A 9,153-nucleotide genomic window follows, 5' to 3' on the forward strand; every position below is an offset into this window, starting at 1 on the left:
TGTGGAAGATCATAGAGGGTTTGAAGATGCAGGAGGCATGATACCCTGTCCTCATCAAGACCTTAGTGACTCCAACAGAGGCAGGAAGAGGAAATCTCTTCTGATGTGGACATCTGCCATCCATTTCAAGAGACATAGCAGCAGAGTCTTCTGCAGACCCTGTTGGGATGGGCAGGGAGCTCATCATGGAGACAAAAGTAGGAGGGTGAAGATGAAGGGACATACCCTGATGGGGAGAAACAGCTAGGTCCAGGGAGTGGGTTGGGTGGTTCTGAATTCTCCCACATCGGCAGGGGGGAAAAGGGGTCAGCAGATATGGAAAGGCAAAGGTGAAGGGCTAATATTGAGTACTAAACCTGCATTCAATGTGGGAAAAGAGCTATGAGGGTCTATCTGAACCTACTGAGAATGCCTAAGATAGATATAATGAGGACCAGAGTCCCCCAAAACTTCAATTAGCCTAAGGAGCATGCATGTTCTAGTTAAAATTACTATTGCTATGATGAAATACCATGACCAAAGCAGCTGGGGAAAGAAAGAGTTCCTTTGGATTATACTTCCATTTCATAGTTCATCATCAAAGGAAGTCAGAACTCAAACAGTGCAGGAACTTAGATGCTGGAACTAATAAGCCATGGAGGGGGTGCTGCTTACTGGCTTGTTCACCGTGCTTGCTCTGAAAGTATTCTTATCAGGCCCAGGACCACCAGCCTAGGGATGGCACCACCAACAAAGATCTGTGCCCTCTCACATCAATAACTAATTAAGAAATTGCCCCACAATTTTGTTCACTAGCCTGATCTTACAAAGGCATTTCTCAATTGAGGTTCCCATCTCTCAAATGACTTTGTCAAACTGATCTAAAACTAGCCAGCACAATGTGTTAGCCCATTTTATGCTGCCTGAAGCTAGGCACTGTATCAAGAGGGTTACTTAAGCCACTGTATGGAGAACTGAAAGCCTGAACCAGGAAGCAGAGGATTTCAAGAGCCAAATTCTATTACAACAACCCATTCACTTCACAACAGGAGCCCTAATCCCTCCTGAGAGCCTTGCCCTAGTGAGCTCATTCCATCTCATTAGGCCCTGCTTCAGAAAGGTTCTAGGACCACAAGGGCTCAAAGCCTTCCATACACAAATTCTTTAGGAACCAAGTAGATTGTGTGCTTTAGAATGTGGAGCTGACTCCATGGCCATAAGTCCCTTGTCAGTACACTTGGAAGAGCTTCACACTCAGTTCCGTCCTGAAGCTCTTTATTGTTTCTGAACAGGAAATAGATCCAGATACTTATGGTGTCTCTGCAGTTTGTTCTCAGGTTCTAACACAGAGCAAGAATACATCTTCCCATGTTGTGACACTTGGAGCGCTGCAGTATGAGGTCCCATGCAGGCTCCTGAGTGCACTTGAGTATGTTAGCTGTGAGTGCACTAAGGCATCAGGGCTTATGAGGTAGAGGTGGGACCAGGAAGCAAGAGGCTGGGGTATTGCTCTGTCTTAGGGTTTTACTGCTGTGATCAGACACCATGACCAAGGCAAGTCTTATAAAGGACAACATTTAATTGGGACTGGCTTACAGATTTGGAAGTTTAGTCCATTATCCTCAAGGCAGGAACATGGCAGCATCCAGGTAGGCATGGTGCAGGAGGAGCTGAGAATTCTACATCTTCATCCGAAGGCTGATATCAGAGTACTGGCTTCCAGGGAGCTAGGATGAGGGTCTTATAGCTTACACTCACAGTGACACCTACTCCAACAGGGCCACACCTTCTAATTGTGCCACTCTCTGGTCCCAGCATATGCATGCGTATACGAACATCACATGCCCCTTCCTATACAGACTCTTCTGTGCCTACCCCTCTCCCCCAACACTCACTTTTCTCCACCACGTGCAACTCTAGCCTTTTATTCTCTGTGGCACACACAGAAGAACCATCCATTGCTCACCAAATTTTTGCTCAAGATGCTGCCTTGACCACATTCAGGAACCTTTCTGACGATCACCAGCAGGAATCCTACAACCATTAAAGAAACAGTGATCTCCATGAGATTTCAGCAGCAGCTAGCATAGTAGACAAGCACGTGCCATGTAGTTTGAATGCATCTATGCAGATCCACACCACTGGCTAGTCAAAGGGAAATATGGTAGTTCATTTCTCATAGGCTTCTCTATGAGTCAAGGGTCAGGAAGCACTTACCACAGTAAGCACTCAACAAATGTCGGTCATCATTGTGTGCTCTCTCTCCCCTCACTCTCTGCACCCTCTTCATTCTGTCCTTCCTCTTCTCATTACTCTTTCCTTCCTTCCTTCCTTCCTTCCTTCCTTCCTTCCTTCCTTCCTTCGTTCCTTCCTCCCTCCTCCTCTCTTTCCTCCCATTCTTCTTCTGCTCTTTTTTTCCTCATCTCCCTTTCATCATCTTCCTGTCTCCCCTTCTGCTTTCAACTATCTACTCCACACCATGGCATTGTAGACAAACCAGCACTTCTCAGACTCTAAGTGTGCCTGTGAATGATGTAACGACCTTGTTAAAATTCAGACACTGACTCAAAAGCTCTGGGGTGGAGGCTGAGATTGCATTTCCAACGTTGTCTGCTGCAAGTCAGCAGGCGACATGAGTACCATGTTAATGTCCTTTTAGTATTTCCAGGAACAAAGTGCCCTTGAGTGTATTCAAATGTAGTAACTTTTCTTCCAGAACCCTCTTAGGTAGCAAGTTGCCCTCAGGACATGTAGTCCCCTACTTCAGCCTGTAAGGTCCTCTGCTACTCCTCTGAAATCCAGGCATTTGTCATCACAGCATGGCACTCTTGATTATATGGAGTTTGTATTTAACATGTTGACATTCAAGTACAGACACCTACACAAAACCAGACCTAGGTGTTAACTGAGGGCTGTGGACAACAGAGAGAAGATTCCAGAGTCTATTTTAAATTCTGTACAGAACTGAGGTCCAAATGATGACTGAAATGTTGAGGGTGAACACATGCTCCAGATATCAGGCAGCATTCACATGTCTTAACAGTTATCTTTCTCTCCACATAAATACACACTCCCACAGGGTGTAGGATGTTGCAGCATATCGTCACGTATTCACAGCTAAGAATTTTACTCCGTAGTGAAACATCCCTGGGCTGTGATGTGAACCCATCTGGGACATGAACATTCAGGGGGCTGGCTGCTCTGAACCATTGTGCCTGTCATTTAAGCAACATATTTATCTCATCTGGCAGGCCCTGCTCTATTTCATCTTTACATATGCAAGAAGAAGATAATTATTTGCTATGGAAACACTGACATCATAGTCACACGGATTTGGGTGGGGCTTAGGCTATGAATAAACACAAAATAGTTCATCCCACAGGGTGCAAGTTGTTATTGTGTTTAGGCGGCACCAGCTGTGTGGGTCACCCCTCACACTATTCATGGTTTGGATTGCATAGTGTGGCAGGCTGCAGGGTGGCTCACTTAGGAGAAAATGTTTAAGTAGCAGGAACATCTTGTGACAAATGAGAACAGTGGAAACAGAGCAGAGAAGTAACCTAAGATTTTAGCATTAAAAAAACCTTTAATTTTCTTCTTGTATAGGTAAATGTGAGGTATTTATGCATGTGTATATATATGTGCATCTCTGTGTGCAAGCACACTTGTGTATGTGTGGGGAGGCCCACAGTTAACACTGGCTGCCTTCCTCCACCATTCCCCATCTTGCTGAACTTGAAGCTTGCTGTATTAGACACTCTTGCCAGCCTACTAGGGATTCCCATCTCACAAGGTGAGATTACAGGCAGGCCACTGTGCCCACCTGGCTAGTGCGTGTGGCACTAGAGATCTGAGCTCTAAGCCCCACACTTGCACAACAAACTCTTTACCCATTGAACCATGTCCACAGCCCTGGTCCTAACAGCTGATCACCTATTTTATGTAGGGAGATAAGTAATCAAATGTTACAATCATTCCATAAAGGGCTATGCCTGAGAGAAGAGCATGGTTTCTGCCAGCTAGACGTCATTCTGAATGCTAACTTCTGGAAAATGGGGGTGGGGATGCATTACCCAGAATGCTTGTCGTTGAATGGGGCTGAAGTCATAGCTACCACAGGAAGTCAATGGAATTAGGAGAGAGTGCTTGGGCCTGGTTTGTGGGCAGGGGAGATGAAGCAGGACAGCCCAACAATACACCTACCTATCTGTTGTGTGTAATTTTTGGAAGCACACTTCTCCTTGCCCCGTACCGTGGCCCCTCATGACTTAGCTCCAAGATCACGCAGACATTGGCTCTACTTCCATTCTGCCTGTTCCTCCTGACAATGCCCAGAGCCTCTGCTTGCCACCGACTGGCCAACCTGCAGCTGGCCCTGCCATCGCCAATGACCGCTGATATCCTTTCTGTTTCCCAGCCTTCCCCTGAGAATCTGACCCTTGCTGCTCCTTCCACTGCAAGCTATGTTGTTGTGCTGGAGCCTTATGGAGGTAAAGTGTCAGGTAGCCAAACTGTAGTCTCTACTGTGGGCCAGGCTTCCACCTTCCCAAGTGTCTTTCGCTCTCTCCTGGCTCATCACTGGGAGAACTCAGTAGGATATCCTCGAGGTAAAACCCAGACACATATAAGGCCCCCCCCCCCCGACCCCAAACTTTGAGATTCCAGCAGGGAAAGAAAGCTACATTCTTGCTCAGGTTTTCCTGTGCACCTGCCCTAGTATTTTCTCGCTCTCATTACTAAAAGCACCTCTGCTCTGGTGACTTCCGCTTCAGGTAAGCAGTGCTGGACCTGGAGTCTCTCTATTTGTTTCTTTCTCCAGATTTTGGTGTGGCGCTTTACCCTGTTCACAAGTCTTTGCTGTGTATAAGAAGTCATTGATTTTCTGTGTACGTTTTGCTTGTTAAAAGAACAGAAATGGCAACATCCAAACTTACACACTGGGGAAGAAGGGAGAAAATCTGTGATAGTTTTTTTCCCTGAATTTATAGATGAGGAGGCCAGTGGGTCTCAGAGACCAGTAGAGGTGCATTCAAGTTACCCGACTTACACAATGGCTCCTCCAACTTCACACTCACAGCTCTCACTCTCACATTTTAATTAGCACAGAAACCACAGGGGTTTCCTTTTCCTTTCATTCTCAGAAGTTTCTGGTAGAGCTGGAGAACAGCTTCAGCTGACTTAGGGAATTTATCTATTAGGCCTTGTCAGAAGCTGCAGTTTCTGATGGCTGAAGGCAAACTAATTTGGCTCTCAGTACGAAATGTCAAATAACCAAAGCGACTTCTTTTATGTAAGTTTTAGTTACCCCGATTTTTAGGTTCTGTAATATAGTAAAGTATCTAAGGATGTTTTTGTTATTGAGTTTTTAAAAAATTTTTAAACAAATTTTTTATTAGATATTTTCTTTGTTTACATTTTAAATGCTATCCTGAAAGTCCCCTATACCCTCCCCCCACTCTGCTCCCCAACCCACCCACTCCCACTTCCTGGCCCTGGCATTCCCTTGTACTGGGGCATATAATCTTTGCAAGACCAAGGGCCTCTCCTCCCAGTGATGGCCAACCAGGCCATCTTCTACATACGCAGCTAGAGACACGAGCTCTAGGGGTACTGGTTAGTTCATATTATTGTTCCTCCTATAGGGTCACAGAATTTTAAGACAGGGTCTCATATCAATGAGACTTGGCCTCTGACACACCACACAAGACCTTGAACCTCCTGCCTAAAATTGTGAGGACCACAAACTTGTGCCACCCTGCCTGGATTTTATTGTTGTTTTGAGATAGTCTCACTCTACCTAAGAATTTGCAATGTTCTTCCTGCCCCAGGCTCTCAAGAGCTTGTCTTACAAGTGTGAAGCTAAGGCTGTGGATTTAAAGCATTCTACTAATTAGCAGCACCTGAAATTAATTTAGTGTGTCTCTGAAAAATTAAAAAAATATGTCCCAGAATAAAACAGCATAGCAAAATTATTCTCACCTAGTAAAATATTATTTTATTAAACAAGTGTTTATGAATTTTGATATAAATTTATATTTATTCCTGTGTAAATATGCACTTGCTGGATTGTAATATGAAATGTGTTTGTTGTGATTTATGGTTCCCCAAAATTTAAAGTTATTTTGTCTCAGAAAATGGTGAGACAAGACTGTATTTTAAAAAGAACACATGAGGGGCTGGTGAGATGGTTCAGTCGGTAAGAGCACTGACTGCTCTTCAGAAGGTCCCGAGTTCAAATCCCAGCAGCCACATGGTGGCTCACAACCACCTGTAATGAGATCTGATGCTGAAGATAGCTACAGTGTACTTACATATAATAATAATAATAATAATAATAATAAACATATGAAATAATTCTGTGAAAGGAGGAACCCTTTTAGCCAAATCCCTTTCTCTCCAGTGCTCAGAGCACAAAAGTTTTCTGCTGTCTTTGGAACTTTGTCTGCAAACAGAGGTTCAGAGGTTCAGTCCATTATCACCAAGGCAGGAACATAGCAGCATCCAGGCAGGCGTGGTACAGGAGGAGTTGAGGGGTCTACACTGGCACTGGCAGCAGGTTCATCTACAGAGAGAAATTTGAGGATGAGAACTTTATCGTGAAGCACACAGGTTCTGACATCTGGTCCATGGTAAATGCTGGACCGAACACAAATAGTTACCAGTTTTTTTTTTTTTTTTTTTTTTTTTTTATCTGCGCTGCCAAGACTGAATGGCTGGGTGGCAAGCATGTGGTCTTTGGGAAGATGAGAAAAGGCAGGAACATTGTGGAAGCCATGGAAAGTTTTGGGTCCAGGTGACAAGACCAGCAAAAAGATCTCTATTCCGACTGTGAACAACTCTAATTTCTTTTGACTTGCAGGCATTTTACCCACCAGACCATTCCTTCTGCAGCCCAGGAGAGCGCTTCTACCCCATCTGCTCATTAAACCCTGCAATCTCAGCTCTCACTGAGGTTGTTTGGGTTCCATATTTTCCTCATTCCCCTCAAAGTCTTGCTGGATGGCAAAGTTAAGTTTCCTATTATGAATATAAACTAAATAAAAACTGTTAAAAAAAGAGAACCCATGAGCCTAGCAATTTAAATTCTCTATGGATTTTTTTTTAAACTTTTTATTGTTTTTTTGTGAATTTCACATCATGAACAAGTCCATTCATCTCTTTCTCCCCTCATATCTGCCCTCTACCCTGGCAACATTCTCCCCAACGGAGAAAAAGAAATCTCACTGTGGAAGCTGTACTGTGTCACAGTGTGTCACACAGTATACTTCTTTGCTTGAAAATGTTTATTGGTCTGGTTCAGGGCCTCTGGCTTCTGCTATACTATCAATACTGGAATATCACTGGGACTTCTCTTGAATATCCTGTTGTTGCCCTGAGTCAGGGAGACCCTGTAGTTTTGGATCTGTCAGATCAGCCCCTCCGTGTGCTCCAGCATTTCACTGATGGGGTAGACGGTGGGGTGGATCAACTCATAGCCCTGGATCTCCCCTGAGAGGTATTTGAGCTGGTCAGCCCAAAGATTCTTCCTCTCATGCTCCGAGGGCCAGCTTACCAGCAACCCCGCTATCAGGGCAAGCTATATATCCTGCTGCTCAGGAAAGTGCAGGGACTGCTCTCCTCAGTGTTCCAGCAGGTGAGGACCCTGGGGCCAGCTTTCCTGTCTGCCATAGATGGCAAGGGATGAGGGATGGGGGAGGACATCTCTCCCTGGTCCGCACCACTGCCTAGCAAACCAGAGCAGGGCCTGCTCTCCTGAGCGCTGCAGCAGATGCGGTGCAGGGCCTGCTCTCCTGCTTTCATGACTCCATGGGCCAACTCTCCCATCAGCCACAGGTATCAAGAGCAAAAAGGAACAAAGGGGATCTCTCCCTCAATGATGCTACTGCATAGCAGACAAGTGGGCTGGCCAGTTCTCCTACACTCACACCCCCGGGGCCTTACCCACAACCCCCACATTCAGGGCTAGCTCTATAGTGCTGCTCAGGTGAGGTGGAGGGCTTGCTTTCCTGAGCGATGCTGTAGATGAGGGGCAGGGATAGCCATCCCATTCTGATAACCTTGGGACCAGCTCTCCTACACACCATAGGTGATAAGGGGTGAGGGCAGTCATCTCTCCCTCACCCATGCCATCACATGGCAGACAAGTGGCAGGACCAGCTCTCCCACATTCATATCCCGGCATGGGTTAGGGTAGGGGCTCAGCCACAACTCCTGCAATGTGCAGGCCACTCTCTCCAGGAGTTCTGCAGTTGGCTATGGGTGGGGTCATCTCTCCTGTTTTCATGCCCCCAGGGCCAGCTCTCCCAGGATGCCCAGGTGAGGGGCTAGTTCTGCACAGACAGACCTCAGGCATCACATGTCCCTGGATGGAACCCAGACTATGTAGCCCCCAGTGGCACCACAGGCCATGACCGCACCATGGTCTGAGATGGAATCACCTGCTACTAACATCAGGCTGTTCCTCATGACCCTGGAGTCTCCAATTCTCCCTCTCTCCATTGTGCTCAAACCCTTCTGTTTCTCTTTCTCTTCCACTTCTCCACCACTTACTTGGTCCTCTTAGAGGTGCCTGAGGTCTCTGAGATTGTCTCATGAGTGCTGTGCCCCACTTGTGCATTATGGCACCTGGCTGGTGGTCATCTCGGGCTAGCTCCCTGTCCAGGCCCATGTGAGAGTCCTCTCTCTGGGCTCATTCCTGCTTGAGGCCCTCAGATCCAGGTGGGCTTATTCTAGTTTCCAGCTTGCCCCCAGGCCTGAGAGCAGCCTGGGCCTGGCTGTCACCAAACTGGTGGCCTTCTCAGGCTCTCCTTTTTCAGGGAAATTTGACCTATGACCATCATAGGTCAGAGGACTAAGCATAGACATAGCCTCTCTCCCCTCTGCCACCTACGGACGCAATGTGACACAGCAGTCACACCTGCAATATTTTGAGGGGCAGGTCTATGGATTTAAAAAACAAAACTTTTTATTTGACAGCTAACTCAGAAGATATTTAAAAATTCACGGGAAACTAAGTTAAATTTTCATTGCTTTTTTTTTTTTTAAACTCGATATTTGATGATGTTGAAAACTGGTGGTTTGTTGATTTGGGCATGTACTTTTCGTAAGATAAATTCTATAGCCAGAGTTTTTGTGTCTTGAGATACTAAAAAGATTAGATTTGAGAAATTTGAT

The 9,153-nt window shown here is 45.9% G+C and overlaps 1 non-coding gene across 1 annotated transcript; it reads right to left on the minus strand.

Annotated features, from left to right (window-relative positions):
• Positions 1 to 8,787: 8,787 nt before the first annotated feature.
• LOC115063056 lies at positions 8,788 to 8,918 on the minus strand. The gene has a single exon (XR_003842935.1). It is a non-coding gene; the product is annotated as a small nucleolar RNA SNORA17 (small nucleolar RNA).
• Between the last annotated feature and the right edge of the window lie 235 nt (positions 8,919 to 9,153).

Source organism: Mus pahari, chromosome 22 (genome assembly GCF_900095145.1).
Source record: "Mus pahari chromosome 22, PAHARI_EIJ_v1.1, whole genome shotgun sequence".
Classification (NCBI taxonomy): domain Eukaryota; kingdom Metazoa; phylum Chordata; class Mammalia; order Rodentia; family Muridae; genus Mus; species Mus pahari.